Genomic DNA, 15,813 nt, shown 5'->3' with positions numbered 1-15,813 from the left:
TTTCTGAATATCTCATTAGCATTCCTCAAAAGTCTTGGGTTCATAATAAAAAAGTCTGAAACATCGTAACCAAGGGGAATCTAGGGAGATAGGAAGACCAGATGCTGTGTCAGATTCTAGCTAGGTTCATGGAACAGAAAATAGTATATTGTTAAAGATTAAAGAAGACAGAATAAATTTATAACATTCAATTGATAATGACACATCAACATTGGTTTGTTAATTATGACAAAATATCATACCTATACCTACTTAAGATATTAATAACAGGGAAATTAGATTTGGTACATATGGGTGATTTTTTGTATCATCTCTATAAATTTCTGTAACTAACTCTTTAATTCCTTTAATTCTTTAATCTATCTATCAAGGAGTACAGGGTGATTAATTATACTCTCTAGACACGTGTGTGTGTGTGTGTTGTCTGTCTGTCTGCCTGTCTCTTTGTGCCTGTGTGTCTGTATTTGAAACAGATTCTATGAAGCACAGATTGGCTTCAAACTAATAACCTGCTTCAGCATCCAGAGTACTGAGATTACAGGCAATGTGCCTGAGAGTGTATTGTAGCAGGTGGAACTTAAAAATAACCAAGTGCTTCTATATCTGATTGAAGCAGTCATTGCTATAAATGTAAATTATTAATCAAAATTCACCCCTAAACAAAGCACAGGCCTTTCAGCTTATGAATAAATATTTTGTTATATGCTTTTAATTCAGAGTATCAATTTATTGTAATAGAAATTTATTTATATGTCACAAAATCTGTAATTTTTAGTACCAAATAAAATTATATCAGCTGTTAAGAAAAAAGAGGGAGCCTGGCATATAACACTGTGCAAGTAGCAGCTATTAGCTTGGTAATAGTGTCTTTGTCTTCAGACTGTGTCTAGAATTACTTATAAAATTCTAAGGAGCAAAAGCTATGCATTCTGCATGTTTGCTTTAGCGTCATTCCCCGCTGGTTTGATTGTACCCATTGCAACCGCACTGTTATCAGGCGAGTGTTTGCTGGCATCAACTCCCTTTGCTAGCTTTGAGCATCCCATGATATGCTGGGAATATGGTAGGAGAGATATTTGAAAAAAAAAAAAAAAGACCTCAAGGCCTATCGTCAACAAAAACCGTAGCTGGGGTTCTCATTGCCCAGGCAGAGAAGGGAAGAGGGTGTTCAAGTTAACCAATGGCTAGCAGAAGAGGCTGACTTATCTGTGAGGGCATGGAGAGGAGACACAGGAAAGACATCTACCCGCCCAAGAGCGGTGTTCTGAGGCAGAGCGCTACAGAGTTTAAGAAGGTGGGTAGTGGTGATGGGCATTCAAGATCTTCCCTGGCACCTGCCAGGGCTCTTCTGTGCCTCAGTCTCTTCATCAGTAAGGATGGGACAAGAACATCAGTTTCTTCACGGTGGGGTTGCACACCAGCCCCACTGAGTTAACACTGGTGAGTTGACAAAGTGAAAGCATTTGGAAGAGTCAAGGTGCCGGAGACTCCAAGAGCGATGACCACGCCCATCTCCATCCTCTCCTGCAGCCCGTTTCTCAAACTCCTCCAGTGTGGCAAACCAGCATGCACCCCATCTGCATTCATAAGGAACTCTTGCCACTTCCATGTCGGCAGTGCATATGCTTCTTAGCCATCTTTTTTTTTTTCTGACTGATGATGGCTTTTTATTTTTAGGATAATAAAACGGGAGTGCTTATTATACATACAATACATTTAAAAAAAAAAAAGAGTCAGCCCAGAAAAAAGGAGAACCTTCTCACCTGCCTGGCGGACATTTTCCATAGCATAGCCACCCAGAAGAAGTAGGTCAACGTGATCCCCCCCAAGAAGTTCATCACAAGATTGTGGGAATAAAGCGAGCTGCATGACAACTGCATGCAACAAGATGCTCATGAATTCTTAAAATACCGACTCAATACAATTGCTGATATTCTACAAGAAGAAAGAAAACAGGAGACCCAAAATGGCCAATTGCGGGATGGAGACGTGGACAGCGAGGATAACAACAGCACACCAGACCTAACGTGGGTCCACGAGATTTTTCAGGGAACATTAACTAATGAAACCAGGTGTCTTACTTGTGAAACTGTAAGCAGCAAAGATGTAGTTTTTTTTATACCTTTCTGTTGACGTGGACCCAAATACATCAATTACTTACTGCTTAAGAGGATTCAGTAACACAGAAATTCTGTGCAGTAAATATACTACTGCGAGGAGTGCCGGAGCAAGCAGGAAGCACACAAACGGATGGAAGTTAATATACTACCCATGATCCGGCCTCTGCACCTGAAGAGATTTAAGTATATGGACCAGCTTCATCAATATACAAAGCTTTCTTACCGGGTGGTGTTTCCATTAGAACTCTGTCCGTTTAACACTTTAGTGGACAAAACGTATGACCTGGTCACTGTTGTGGTTCACTGTACAAGCGGTCCCAATCGAGGACATTATATTGCAATAGTTAAGAGTCATGATTTTTCTCTAGCTACTCCACTGGGGACTCTATGCTCAGTCCATTGGTTGGCTGTGAGCCATGGGTATTTTGATCCACCATCCAAGAAGGATCAAAGTATCCACACTTTGGTCTTCCTTCTTCTTGGGCATCATTTGATGGTGGGAATACAAGTTTGTACAACCACTCTGGAAATTAGTCTGGCAGTTCCTCAGAAAACTGGTCATAACACTTCTCGAGGACCCTGCTATACCACTCCTGGGCATATACCCAGAGGATTCCCTGGCATGCAATACGGACACATGTTCCACTATGGTCATAGCAGCCCTATTTATAATAGCCAGAAGCTGGAAAGAACCCAGATATACCTCAATGGAGGAATGGATACAGAAAATGTGGTATATTTACACAATGGAGTACTACTCAGCTATTCAAAACAATGAATTCATGAAATTTTTAGGCAAATGGTTGGATCTGAAAAATATCATCCTAAGTGATATCACAAAAAAAACACACATGGAATGCAGTCACTGATAAATGGATATTAGCTCAGAAGCTCTGAATACCCAAGACACAATTCACATATCAAATGACTCCCAAGAAGAAGGAAGGAGAGTTCCCTGGTCCTGGAAAGGCTTGACCAGCCTTGTAGGGGAGTACCAGGACAGAGAAGTAGGAAGGGGAGATCAGAAATCGGGTGGAGGGAAGAGGGCTTATGGGACTTTTGGGGAGGGGGGAACCGGGAAAGGGAAAATCATTTGGAATGTAAACAAAGAATATAGAAAATTAAAAAAAATGGAAATATCATCCTAAGTGGGGTAACCCAATCACAAAAGAACACACATGGTATGCACTCGTTGATAAGTGGATATAAATTAGCCCAGAAGCTTCTTAGGCATCTTTAGCTACAATTCCATCATGCCATGGGACTTGGCTCATTGTAGCATCAGCAGCCCTAATGACTTGAGGTGCCCCATGAGTTGCAAGATTTCCCTCCTTCCTTTCCTCCATGTCTTATCTCTTTGACTGCTGCTCAGAATATGAACCAAGTGTTTCTTCTACCTGACAGTCCACCAGGGTGCTGCAGTCAGCACTTCCCTATTCCAGCCTGACTCTAGAACCTCTGTGACTGTATTGAGGTTGGCCTAGGAGGCTGACTCTTTAGATGCAAAGTGACTGTGAACTATTTTCTCCACATCCAAAGCTGCAGGTTCTGGAGTATATACGTACTTGTCACAGCCTGCAGCTATGCTCTGGTAGAAGAAACAACCTTGAAGGCATCTTCTGTCTAGTTTGCTTGCTAAATTGCCTGTGCACTGCCCACAGCTTCTTTTCTCCCCGAGGACCAGTGGAAAAATCCCACAACAGAGTTGCTCACATGAACTTTCAGATTTTATGCAAGGACCCATCTACAATTGCTGTTAAGAGTCTGATTTTTTCACTGGGAATGGCCTGCGGATTAGGCCTCTCAGAAGAAAGGGAAAGGCTGCTTTTGAGCTAGAATCTGTTGACTGCTCTGCCAGGGAAGAATATTCATGCTGGCAGCACATTTACTAAGTAAATGGTTTTCTTTCAAGGCCAGGGTTTTAGAGCCCAAGACCACCACTGAAATGACAAGGGTAGAGCTGGAATAATTAAGCCTCTAAAAAAATGAGAAGTTTTATTCCTACAGTGTAGGATGTGGTTTAAAACAGACTCTTCAACTTCTGACAGCAGCTTGTATCTTTTTGCTTTGTTGTTGTTGATGATGTTTTACACGGAATAAAAGACTGAGTCCTATTGTGGATGGACCTGGTGCTGTTGTATTTTGATGTTAATTCTGCTTTCCCAGGAGGGGCTTTCTAGAACAGGGAATGAGTCTTGTACTCAGGTGACTTCTTGTGAACCATTCATTAATGAATAAAAGAGTCAATCACTGGACAAGTAGGTGGGACTTTCAGATTGGAGAGGAAGCAGAGAGTTAGGGCCCTTTGGGACAGGATAGCGTAAGGACAAGATGCAACTGCTAGTGTCTCCTAGTTTCAATGGCAGATCCGCCAGGATTTGCCACCAGAAGATTTAGATTTTTTTATGGCTTACAAGATTAGGATTCTATTTGTTGCACCCAGACATTGAGTTACCATTGTTTCTGAACTGTTTGTATTGCATTTTCCTTCATAGGGCAGTTCTACTAGATTCAAGAAAGAAAGGTATGGTGGCAAAGTATGGGTTTGCCAGATGTGCACCACAAATGCCGTGGGGGATTTAAAGCATGGGGCTGGCTTGGTAGCGATCCACCAGTGGGAACTTAGCGAGCTGGGTGGAGAGATTTTGGAGCTCTGAGTCAGAGTCTTCTGAGATAAGATCTTTCAGGAGGCTGAGAGTAGCTGGGTAAGTGCAAGAACTTGGAGTTCATTTTTAATATTTCCCACAACAGGGTCCATACAAAATGGGAGTACCAATGTCTGAGAAACGCCTGAGATTAGCCATCTTGAATTCTGGCACAATCTCAGCATTTCTCCCAAGGCCAGGTAATGAGTTGATCTATGACAACTGAATCCTGAACATGAGCTCTCCATCAGATACACAGGCTGAAAGAAAATTCTGGAAAGAAACCAAAGTTGCAGCAAAGGATGGAGCTGAAGAATAAAGGCCTCAGGGCACAGCTTCCCGTTGTCACCTCAGAAGGCAGGACGGACACGGGGCAACCTGGAGCTTGCTTGTCATTTCCATCTCAGTGTTTCTTCTTTTTGGCTTCCATATACAAGGAGAGGAGAGAATGCCTTCGAACAGACCAGTACATTCAAGATATTTCATGGAGGACTAGGCTATAAATAAACCTCTTTCTCCACATCCTTGCCAACACCTGCTGTCTCCTGAATTTTTAATCTTAGCCATTCTGACTGGTGTAAGGTGAAATCTCAAGGTTGTTTTGATTTGCATTTCTCTAATGACTAATGAAGTTGAGCATTTTTTAAGATGCTTTTCGGCCATTTGAAGTGCTGGTGGGGTTGCAAATTGGTACAACCACTCTGGAAATCAGTCTGGCGGTTCCTCAGAAAACTGGGCACCTCACTTCCGGAAGATCCGACTATACCACTCCTGGGCATATACCCAGAGGATTCCCCAGCATGCAATAAGGATACGTGCTCCACTATGTTCATAGCAGTCCTATTTATAATAGCCAGAAGCTGGAATGAACCCAGGTATCCCTCAACAGAAGAGTGGATGCAAAAAATGTGGTATATCTACACAATGGAGTACTATTCAGCCATTAGAAACAATGAATTCGTGAAACTCTTAGGCAAATGGATGGAGCTGGAGAACATCATATTAAGTGAGGTAACCCAGTCTCAAAAGATCAATCATGGTATGCACTCACTAATAAGTGGATATTAGCCTGGAAAACTGGAATACCCAAAACATAATCCACACATCAAATGAGGTACAAGAAGAAAGAAGGAGTGGCCCCTGGTTCTGGAAAGACTCAGTGTAGCAGTATAGGGCAAAAGCAGAACAGGGAAGTGGGAAGGGGTGGATGGGGGAACAGGGGGAGGGAAGGGGGCTTATGTGACTTTTGGGGAGTCGGGGGGGGCAGAAAAGGGGAAATCATTTTGAAATGTAAATAAAAAATATATCGAATAAAATAAAAGGATATAAATATACTCAAATATGCCTTGATGTTCTTCAAAAAGATGTTTCAAAAAAGCTCTGGGTAACCTAGGAGCCAAGCCACTGCCTCTGGACAGTAGGGCTTTGCTTTGACCACTCTTTTTTTTTCTTTTTTAAAAATTTATTTATTTATTATATGTAAGTACACCATAGCTGTCTTCTGACACTCCAGAAGAGGGAGTCAGATCTGGTGCTGGGATTTGAACTCAGGACCTTTGGAAGAGTAGTCAGTGCTCTTAACCACTGAGCCATCGCTCCAGCCCCTTCTTTGACCACTCTTGAGTCAGTGTGAGCCTGGGGCTCTGACGAATCAATTGATTAGGTTGAGGAGAGAAAAGACAGAGCAAGATCAGAGAGTCCCAAGCAAGTCCCAAGGTAGAAGAACATTGGTCGGTGTGTGCCTGAGCCTTGAGTACATACATGTGGATGGAAAAATCTACCTACTGGAAACAGTAAGGTCATGTCACAGCTGGCTACATAGCTGACTTCTCTCCAGCTGCCAGTGAATCTTGTAGGTTTTGTTAATGGACCACACCAGCTGGTCATCCTGATTGTGATGGGTATTGGAGTAGCCTTCCACATAGTTTTCATTATATAAATATGCAGCCTTTCTTGAAATCCAACCTGCTTTTGATGAAGTTCAAGCAGCCATTCATCCTACACCCATCATATATTATTTACTATTCCTTTTTTTCTACCAGTCATTTGTTTTTTTTTAAATGGAACTTAAAATTTTTCTTTTATAATCGTTTTTATGATGTTAAGATCTTTGACTTCCTGGATATTTCTCCAAAGGAAAAAGTTTAATGTGTATTTGAGTGGTTTTTTTTCCCTTGTAACCTTTAACCCTATAAATAAATCATTAGCTCAACTTCCTTATTGAATTCACTGCACAGATTTTAAACATCTATGGAAGTTTCATGTTGGACACATGGGAGCTTCTAAAAGACACCATGGTGCAGGTAAACTGGCTCATTTATGTCTATGGAAGCCATCTTTAATCATGCTAGTGAGACCAGGCGGGCTTGCAAAACGCCTTCCACTTTCCTTTGCCTCAGTCTTCACATCTGCACAAGGAGATAGTTAGGTTGGCCCAAAGGTGGTAACTTTTCTTGTAATGAAATTGAAGCCGTTCTTCATTCTTTGACCCTCTCATTGAATCCATTAGTGTGAAGGATTTGCCCTCACAGTCCTTTCTCCTGTATTGCTGTACCCTAGGCATTAAATCTGGCTCATTTTCAGCCTATAGCTTAAAAGCTAACTCCCCAGAGAGGCCTTTCTACATCATCTGTCGGGTCGCCCTGCCTTCCTGATTGACTCATATTTACTTCCCGTCTCCCCATCGATGTCCTAGTCACTGCCAGGGCTCACAGACCTGAAGGATGCTTGCTTCTATATGCACTAAGTGAATACTTAAAACGTCTTGAAACTTTATTTTTGTTTTGAGTGCATGGGTGTATTGCCTGCACAGATGTCTACACACAGTCTGATTCAGTGCTTGTGGAGGCCAGAAGAGGGGATCTGATCCCCTAGAACTAGGGTAACAGACAGTTTCCAGCCACCATATAGGTGCTAGGAATACACTGAGGTACACTGGAAGAGCAACTGGTGGCTCTCAACTACTGAACCATCTCTCCACCAAAAGTGAATATTGTTTCTGGCACGCAACATTAACCTGTACTCATGCATGCTTAGATATGGTAGGGCTTAATGTCTTAATCACACAGACTTTAGAAAAGTGAGAGTTCATTGGGGTGATGGGATGATCTTTACTTCTTGTTAATCTGACATAAGTCTTCCTGGCTCGGGTGGTGGGAAGGCTTGGGACCCAGGAGAAGGGCTGACTATGATGTGCAGGCAGCCCACTCTGCTGCCCTTGAGCTGTTGGAAAGCAGTTGGTATGCAGGACTTGGGGGTCATATCTGAAGGAGCAATCACTGGAAGAGTTCAAGGACTCCGTATGGCAAATGATCAGTTGGGTTGACCTACCGTCCATTCCATCAGGACATGAGAAGAAACTAGGCTTATACAAGGGAAAGTCTCATGGCAATACCGTAGGTCAGAAATGAACTATTTTCTTTACTCCTAGAGAAAAATTTCTCATCTTAAAAAATTATCTATGCATTGAAAAGTACATCAGTCCTTATTACAAAGGAATGTGGACTGCAGTGCTGCAGGAAACGTTCTGGTCACAGTTTCCTTCCTGCAACTTCAAAGCACCCAGGGGTTCTCTCCATAAACAGATTTTAGAATGATGCATTAAAATCCTAAGCCAGGGTGTTTTTTAAAGAAGTACAAGTATTGCATTTACGCAAACTTTGTCATTCTCAGTAAACACTCAGAGCTGTCATTATACATTTCTCCTTTCAAATCATACCGTTGGAAAGTTATTAACCTTTTTAAGTGTTGGATCCTGAAATTTAAACTACATGGTTTAACCATCATGGCATACATCACAGGCAAACTTTATGAAATAATGATTAAGATCATTAGTACCCTTTTATTAGTGTTGTAAAAGAAAACTAAAATGAACCATCAGTAGTGAAGAAGATTATGTGCCAACATTAGGAAAAGCATTAAACTCTACTTGAGAGCAAGTCATTTTCTCAAGGCAAATTTTTATTTTTGATGGACAAAAAAACTAAGGCATAATTGAGTGGTTTTTGTTTGTACTACATGGTCTGTAGAAATAAAGGGGCTTTCCTGGTAAAATCCTGAGCTCTAATCTGTGTTTATCCAGAGTTCGGCAGTGTTAGCAATAGTTTACTTACCTCCGCACCCTTTGTACAGAGAGAAAGTGCAAAGGAAGTTGCTAAGCAACCCCAGAAGCACACAATACTTTTTTTTGTTGTGGTAATCTAGAACTTTATGTGTTCCAGGCAAGCACAGAATACACCAATAGAGAAACATTTACAATAGAGAAACATTTACACATTGTCGACAAATGGCCAATTAAAGTAATATTTAATGTAATATATAACATCAATCAATAAAAATATAACTTTTATGATATAATATGCCCATACATGGCCATCACCTGTGTTGGGGGGTACTGATTTATTTTGTACAAGTTTACAGTTTAATGAGGAAGTTGGGTATCCTTATCAGCTACATTTCCTACTTCATTTCCATCTCTCAAAGAACAACATTATTTACCAGTGCTCCACTTAAAAAGGAATGTATTTCGTATTTCATTAATTTGAATGTGTGTAAGAAACTACCTGTGTGCTATTCCTTTGATGAATTTGACCTATAATTTGATTATATAAGAAAACATCTCTGCAGGGGCTCCCTGAAGAAGCAGGAAGGATCATGGGAGACCAGGAATACAAATAGCTAATGGTGAAGCTCTCTGCAGGGATGGGGGTGGAAGGAGGTATTGTTAATAAGAGAGAGAGAGAGAGAGAGAGAGAGAGAGAGAGAGAGAGAGAGAGGAGAGCAGAGAGAAGAGTTTCATCTAAAATGAGAAAAAAGAGAAGAGAGAAAAACAGCTGCATTTATATACGATGGTATGATTTGCTTCCATTTATGGGAATAATGGGAAAAGATAACTTGAACATTGGGGTTAAAATTGGGTTGATCTAAAAAGAATCCAGCTGGATATAATGGCATCTGTGAACTGAAATACAAGGCAGTCTGGAAACGACATTAAAAAATGAAGAAAATGGTCATACTTTAGGCTGGGTGATTGCTCTGTGACTAGAGGAGCCTGGAGTATCTGTTCATTTAAACTTCACCGCTTCTAGCCTATTAGAGTTCACAGAGGCTGCAGTTTAGGGGTCTCACTGTGCACTAAGTGTGGGGCCGAGCTGGCTCCGTGGGCTTCCACCCCAGCTTTCCTAAGTCCCAGCTGTGCAGTGGCTCTGCATGAGTTGGAGCCCAGGGTTAGCTTCCCCTCCTTTGCCTTCCCTCAGCTGGCTGTGACTCAGTCAAATCTATCCTCCAGTTTTCAGCTAACCCCAACCAAGACCTAAGCATCAGCCACCGTCCCTTCATTTCCCTCACACTTCTTACCAATCCCATCTTCAAAAATGTCTCTAATGTGAGTGCATCTTCCCTTCTCTACTCCCAGCCTGCTCCACAAAGCCACAGACATGTTGTTTACGTTCCAATTAGTCTTCTTCCCTTAATGCTCCTGTCATAAGCGTCCCCTAAGGCCCCTTCCACATCCCACCTCTGCTAGCAACTAGAGGTGCTCCTACAACAGGATTCAGATATCCAGCAACTTGACAACCAAGCCTGTTGAGATGCTAATGCCAATCTTGCAAAATCTGCTGCTCACAGTCTACCCAGGCACCCTGTCCCATACTCTCTCTCTCCACCACATTAAGTTGCGGTCCGTCACTCAGTCATATGACTTCCCCGCTGGCCATGTATACAGTATTTATCCTTGGGCACCATGAATTCCAAGGCTCTTTTATGCAACATCACTAGTCTCCCCAAATTTATATTACATACTTGTGGATTATAGAACTTTGGCCTCTGATCTTCCTTTCAATATCTACAGGCATGGTTGCCTGTCTTTAAAACATTGTCCCTCCTCTTACATCACCCACTCTTCTGACCTGAAATAAAAGGAGAAACAGAGCATCTTGGTACTCTGCCTCTTGTCTTTTTAGAAGTTGGGCAGCTATGCAGTGGGTGTGCACTCCTCCTTCCAGTGGGTTCAGTCTAACCTCACGTGTAGGGTGCCAGTGCTGGGGAGATTTAGGTGCCCTGTGCTACATGCCAGTTTCCCCCCTACAAAGTCCATCTCATATATTGTGCAGTACACAGCAGTAGTGTGCCTCTGTCTTCTCTTCTCATCTGACTGTGCCTTCTTCTGGGTCTGGGTGAATGAAATGAGTTACTGTAGATCAAGCAACTGAAATGGTGCAGGGCTCTTGGGAATTCCTGCATCAGCATATATTTTGTTTTTGTTGTTGTTGTTGGCACATCATGAATATTCATTAAGTATACATTGAAAGGAAGAACAACCGAGCTCTGCTGGTGTTAGCTTAAACACCATCTCTTTAGTGAAAGCCAGGTTCAAGTAGATTCTTCTCTATTAGTCCAATATATACCCTCTGTTTTCTTGCTGTCTGGAGTCTCTTTCCTTGATCAGTGAATACCCTGCAAGCCACGTTTGTTTGCTACGCAGGAAAATGTCTTCACACAATGAGCAACATGGGAAGCCACCCAAGGTGAAGGACCAGATGAAAAAACTCAGCAGAAAGACTGAAAGGCCTTGTGAAGTGTGTCCAAGAAGTGGTGTGTCCCCGGAATGCAGAACACTAGCGGTCAAGCTTCAAGTTATATGCTTGTGAACCACAGAGGTTTGGTAAACCAGGTGCAGTCACACGAGGGAGCCAATAATAAATAGGAACAATTAAATTAGTTTGAATGTCACCATATTTTTTAGCCACTAATCTTGGTTCAGACAATTAATGATCATGTGATCTTAGTAATCTCACTGGACATCTTTGATTCTCAGTTTCTCTATGTATAAGATGGGCACATTATCAATTATCTCAGAATTGTGGTAAACACCACATGAGAGAATGTGTGTGATTTTTTTTAAAAAAAGATAAAGTGTAGAATTCTTAAATCTACTTCTATCATCTGTGTTTCTGCTCAAAAGACAAAGAAGAGAAAGAAGAGGAGGAGGTGGGGGAGGAGAAGGAGAAAAAAAAGGGAAAGGAAAAGTATATGAGAGGAAGAAGAGGTTACAGATAAAATAGCCACATACAACAGAAATCACAATGACTGTGGAGGACTGAGGGAGCCACCAGATCGAGGAGAAGAGGTAGAGAACCCTGAGTGGAGCAAGCCCGAGACACTTGGCCAGACTCCAGACACGGACTGTGCTTGGCAATGATGCGCACTGCCAGAGGATGAGATGGTGGTCCCACCCACAACATAACATCTGCTGGAAGCCGAGCTGCATATGTGTGGGGCCCAGCCAGTGTATGTTCTTTGGTTGGAGAGCAGGAAGAATGGAGAGGAGGAGGGAGGCATGCAGTGAGAGTCGAAAGTTAGTGAGGTCTGTATGTACACTTTCAGGTGACAGCCCCTAGCACCAGCCTCCAGCTCTGCTACTCGTGCTTTCAGAGCTTTATGTTTTTTTAAAAAAAATTTGTTTACCATAATTTTATGTGCATTGATGTTTTGGCCTGCAAGTGTGTCCCTGTAAGAGTGTCAGATCTTGGAGTTATCAGCAGTTGTGAGCTACCATTTGGGAGCTAGGCTTTGAACCCTGAGCCTCTAGAAGAGCGGTCAGTGTCCTTAACTCCTGAGCCATCTCTCCAGTTGAAACTTTCAGGGCTCTTTTGTCTTCTTTCTGCCAACAAGTATAGAAAATTGGAATATTTGTTTTTCTAGAAAAGGAATTTCTCAGGGAGCAATGACTACAGATCCAGACACTGGACTGTGTAGAGGTTTCCACAATGGAAAACCTGTGGTGTCTACAGACTCCTCCAGGGAGGCGGCCAGCTTTCACTTGGGAGGGGGGCTTCCACTCTAGACTTGGTGGTCCAGTCTCAAACATGAAGGATCACTTGGAAAAAAAAGTGAAAAATAGATCAGCTTGAAAAAAAAAATCATAAGAAAAAACCCTAGAAGGAACATACACAGTGGAGGGAACAAGGGATTTTAAAATGTCACCACTAATCTTGTTAGGGAATATAAGTCAACATGAATCGATAAAAAAGAAGAGGGAGAATCTAACAAAGGAGTATGAAGAAAAAATTAATTAGTGGGGTTGGAGAGGTAGCTTAGAGGTTAAGAGCACGTTCAATTCTCAGCCCCAACATGGTGGCTCACAACAATCTAAACTCAAATTTTGTGGCATCCAGTGCTTTCTTCTGGCCTTCAAGAGCACTTAGGCATTGATTCACAGACATGAATGCAGGTAGAATACCCATAGACATAAAGAATTTATATAAAAATATCAAGGACTGAAATAAAACCTAATTAGAAATACAGGTGACAATGTAAAGAAAGTCTAGAACAAAAAAAGTGTACATTATGCTAGAAGAGGTGAAACAAGAGACTGGAAGCCACAAAGAAATCACACGAGGAGTTTCATCAGAGAGACATTTCTCTTCTGCTTGAGTCCTTTTTCTTATTCCCATCACAGTGATTGAATACAGAACTTTTAGGCTGTTCTTGAAAATGAGAAGCATCATGAGTATCTACTGCAAAGGAAATACAAAGAAGTTAGAAGTCACAGTAGACATATTTGACACCAGAAGATTCTGAGGAAAAATGATTGGCAACAATCAGTCTTTAATAAGCCATCTTGCTGTCAAATGAGCACAAACTGAAGCCACTTTCCAAGGGACTTAAGTTTTGTCTCCTACATCTGTTCTTACAAAGTCTTTAGAAGATATATCTCCACAAATTAAGAGATTCAAGATATGGCAGAAGGACTGGAAAATGGGTGTCAGAAACACAGAGACCATCAGGGCTAGTGAGAGACTGGGTTTATGTTTCTAGGCACACTGGATGTTTCAGCAATCTAAAGCCAGGCAGAGTCCAGCAGGTTCTAAGAGCAGAGGAGACAAGGCTGGAGTCGAAGCGTGTAATCAAAGTGCAAAGTGTTGCACGGAGACCAGTCTGAGACTTACTGAAGGGAAACATCCACTTCTGAGAAATCATGAGCAGGAGATTCTAATGCCGCACGAGCCTATAAAACCTAGACAGCACAGGTCGATCACTAATTAGGACCTTTTGATGCAATTGTGTCATGTGGCTACACACAGGAGGTTTGTGTCTCATGGTGGCATAATGAGATGCAGTGTTTTACAGCGAATTTTTGCTTTTTACTAAGTTGTACCACAATAATGATAAAAGTATAATATAGTAAACTCATAGACCAGCATCAGTCATTTATTATTATTATTATTATCAAGTTTATGTACCATGCATAATAGTATATGCTAGGGATTCCCATGGATTGGTTAAGTAGCATGTTTGTTTATATTAAGAATGTAACAACTACTGTTTTATTATGGTGGCTGCAGCGTTATTAGGCAATAGGAACTTTTTGACACTCTACTTTCAACTTGTGGAACCATGGTCGCAGATGTGGCCCATAACATAATGTTGTTTCATGCAACGTAACTATAGTTGCATATTAATGCAGGTCTGTGTCATAATGTATGCCTCAGAGAGAAAACTTGTCAAGACCAGGGATTTAAACCAACCAGAATAATGGGGCGTCTAGAAGTTCCTGGGGAGTGGGAACAGTATCTGTTTCTAACATCGAAGAAGGAAGAACTCATAAACCACAAGACATTTACAATTAAAAGCATTAACTGGAAAGGAGGGATGATTAACTTTCTTTGGTCTCTGTTCAAATATTATCTGGCCTGCAAGGAGGTCAGAAGATAAGGAGAATTACAGTCAACTGAAATTGTTCTGGATGCCACAGAGGCCACTGAATGAGCTGAAAAGCTTTGTAAGTAATTATCATATATGTATCCCACCTCTCAGAAAAGCTAAAGGAAAGTATGAGCATGCTAAACATAGGCACAAAGGAGAACTGGAAGTGTCAACTCAACATTCTGGCGGTGGGCATGGCAACACAGGGCATGAAAGTGTAGTGGATACCATCTGCAGATTGGACACTATGCAAATTCCGGCCCAGAGATAACCCGGATTACGTGCTATCTACATTGTGCTTCTAAAATCCCAAAGGAAACTGTTCTCCCACCTCCCAACTCTCATGCATAGCAGCTTGGACTTTCTATCCACACTACCTGTGAACTAATTAAGAACACATGTGGCATTGCTGCTGAGAAAACTGGCACGTCCGTCTTCAGACTCATGTCTTTTCAAGGCATACAGATACATGGCGCCTGTTTAATGATAGTTAGCAGATGCTCATTAACTTGTCACGAATAAATCCCCTACTGAAATATACACATGCCACGGTTTAACCTTTTTATGTTATAGATATGAGAGTCTAATGAGAAAAACTCGGGAGTTGGAGGTTCGATTTTCAACACTTTTCAATCAATATCTATTGACCGAGTTCCAGGCATGCACGATGTTCTAGGGGACCTAGTGGCAAATAAGACTTGGCAACAGTTTTATAGTGCTCAAGATGTGGTGGTGGGAGACAGGATATTCAAAATTATGATATGATGGAATGTGAGGATGAGGAATGACAGGTTATACAGGACCAGGAGGGGCCTTACGTCATTCTTGGCATGAGTAACCTTAAATCAGCATCCCCACAGTCATGTGACCAGCTTCGTTTGCTGGATGCCCTTCCGTCTGCCATGTATAAAGGGACTCAGCATTCACATATCTTTTGGTTGTTGGAGTCCATGGATTTCTATCTCACTCAGGTCTTCATTGTCTGAGTAATTTCTGATCATCTCTGCCCATTTCTCTGCAGTGTTTCCATCCCTTACTGTCTTAAATTGCTGCCGAATTACCACCCTCTTACTTGGTTTATGGATCTGTCTCCCTATTTTGCTAAGAACAGTCGGGGATAGCCAAATAAATTAATTTCTGCTACCTTCTCACCTTCTCCATGGCAACACAGCTCCACAGTTTTGCATGTAGGTGTAGTAAGGAGAGTCCCCATGTTGGATTGCAAACATGACCCCTCTGCTCCAGACCCTATCCACACTTTGTCACTTCTTGCTATGGTTCTATCAGATTCTCTTTCTCCAGCTTGGTGTTTTATTTGTTTTATTTTATTTTATTTTATTTTA

The 15,813-nt window shown here is 41.7% G+C and overlaps 1 pseudogene; it reads left to right on the top strand.

The window, feature by feature from the left end:
* Positions 1-1,863: 1,863 nt before the first annotated feature.
* Positions 1,864-15,813, top strand: part of LOC127696764 (ubiquitin carboxyl-terminal hydrolase 12-like) — a 153,302-nt pseudogene continuing 139,352 nt past the window's right edge.

The sequence above is a fragment of the Apodemus sylvaticus genome, chromosome 11, assembly GCF_947179515.1.
Source record: "Apodemus sylvaticus chromosome 11, mApoSyl1.1, whole genome shotgun sequence".
Taxonomy (NCBI): domain Eukaryota; kingdom Metazoa; phylum Chordata; class Mammalia; order Rodentia; family Muridae; genus Apodemus; species Apodemus sylvaticus.
This window is presented reverse-complemented; position numbering and strand designations above follow the sequence as displayed.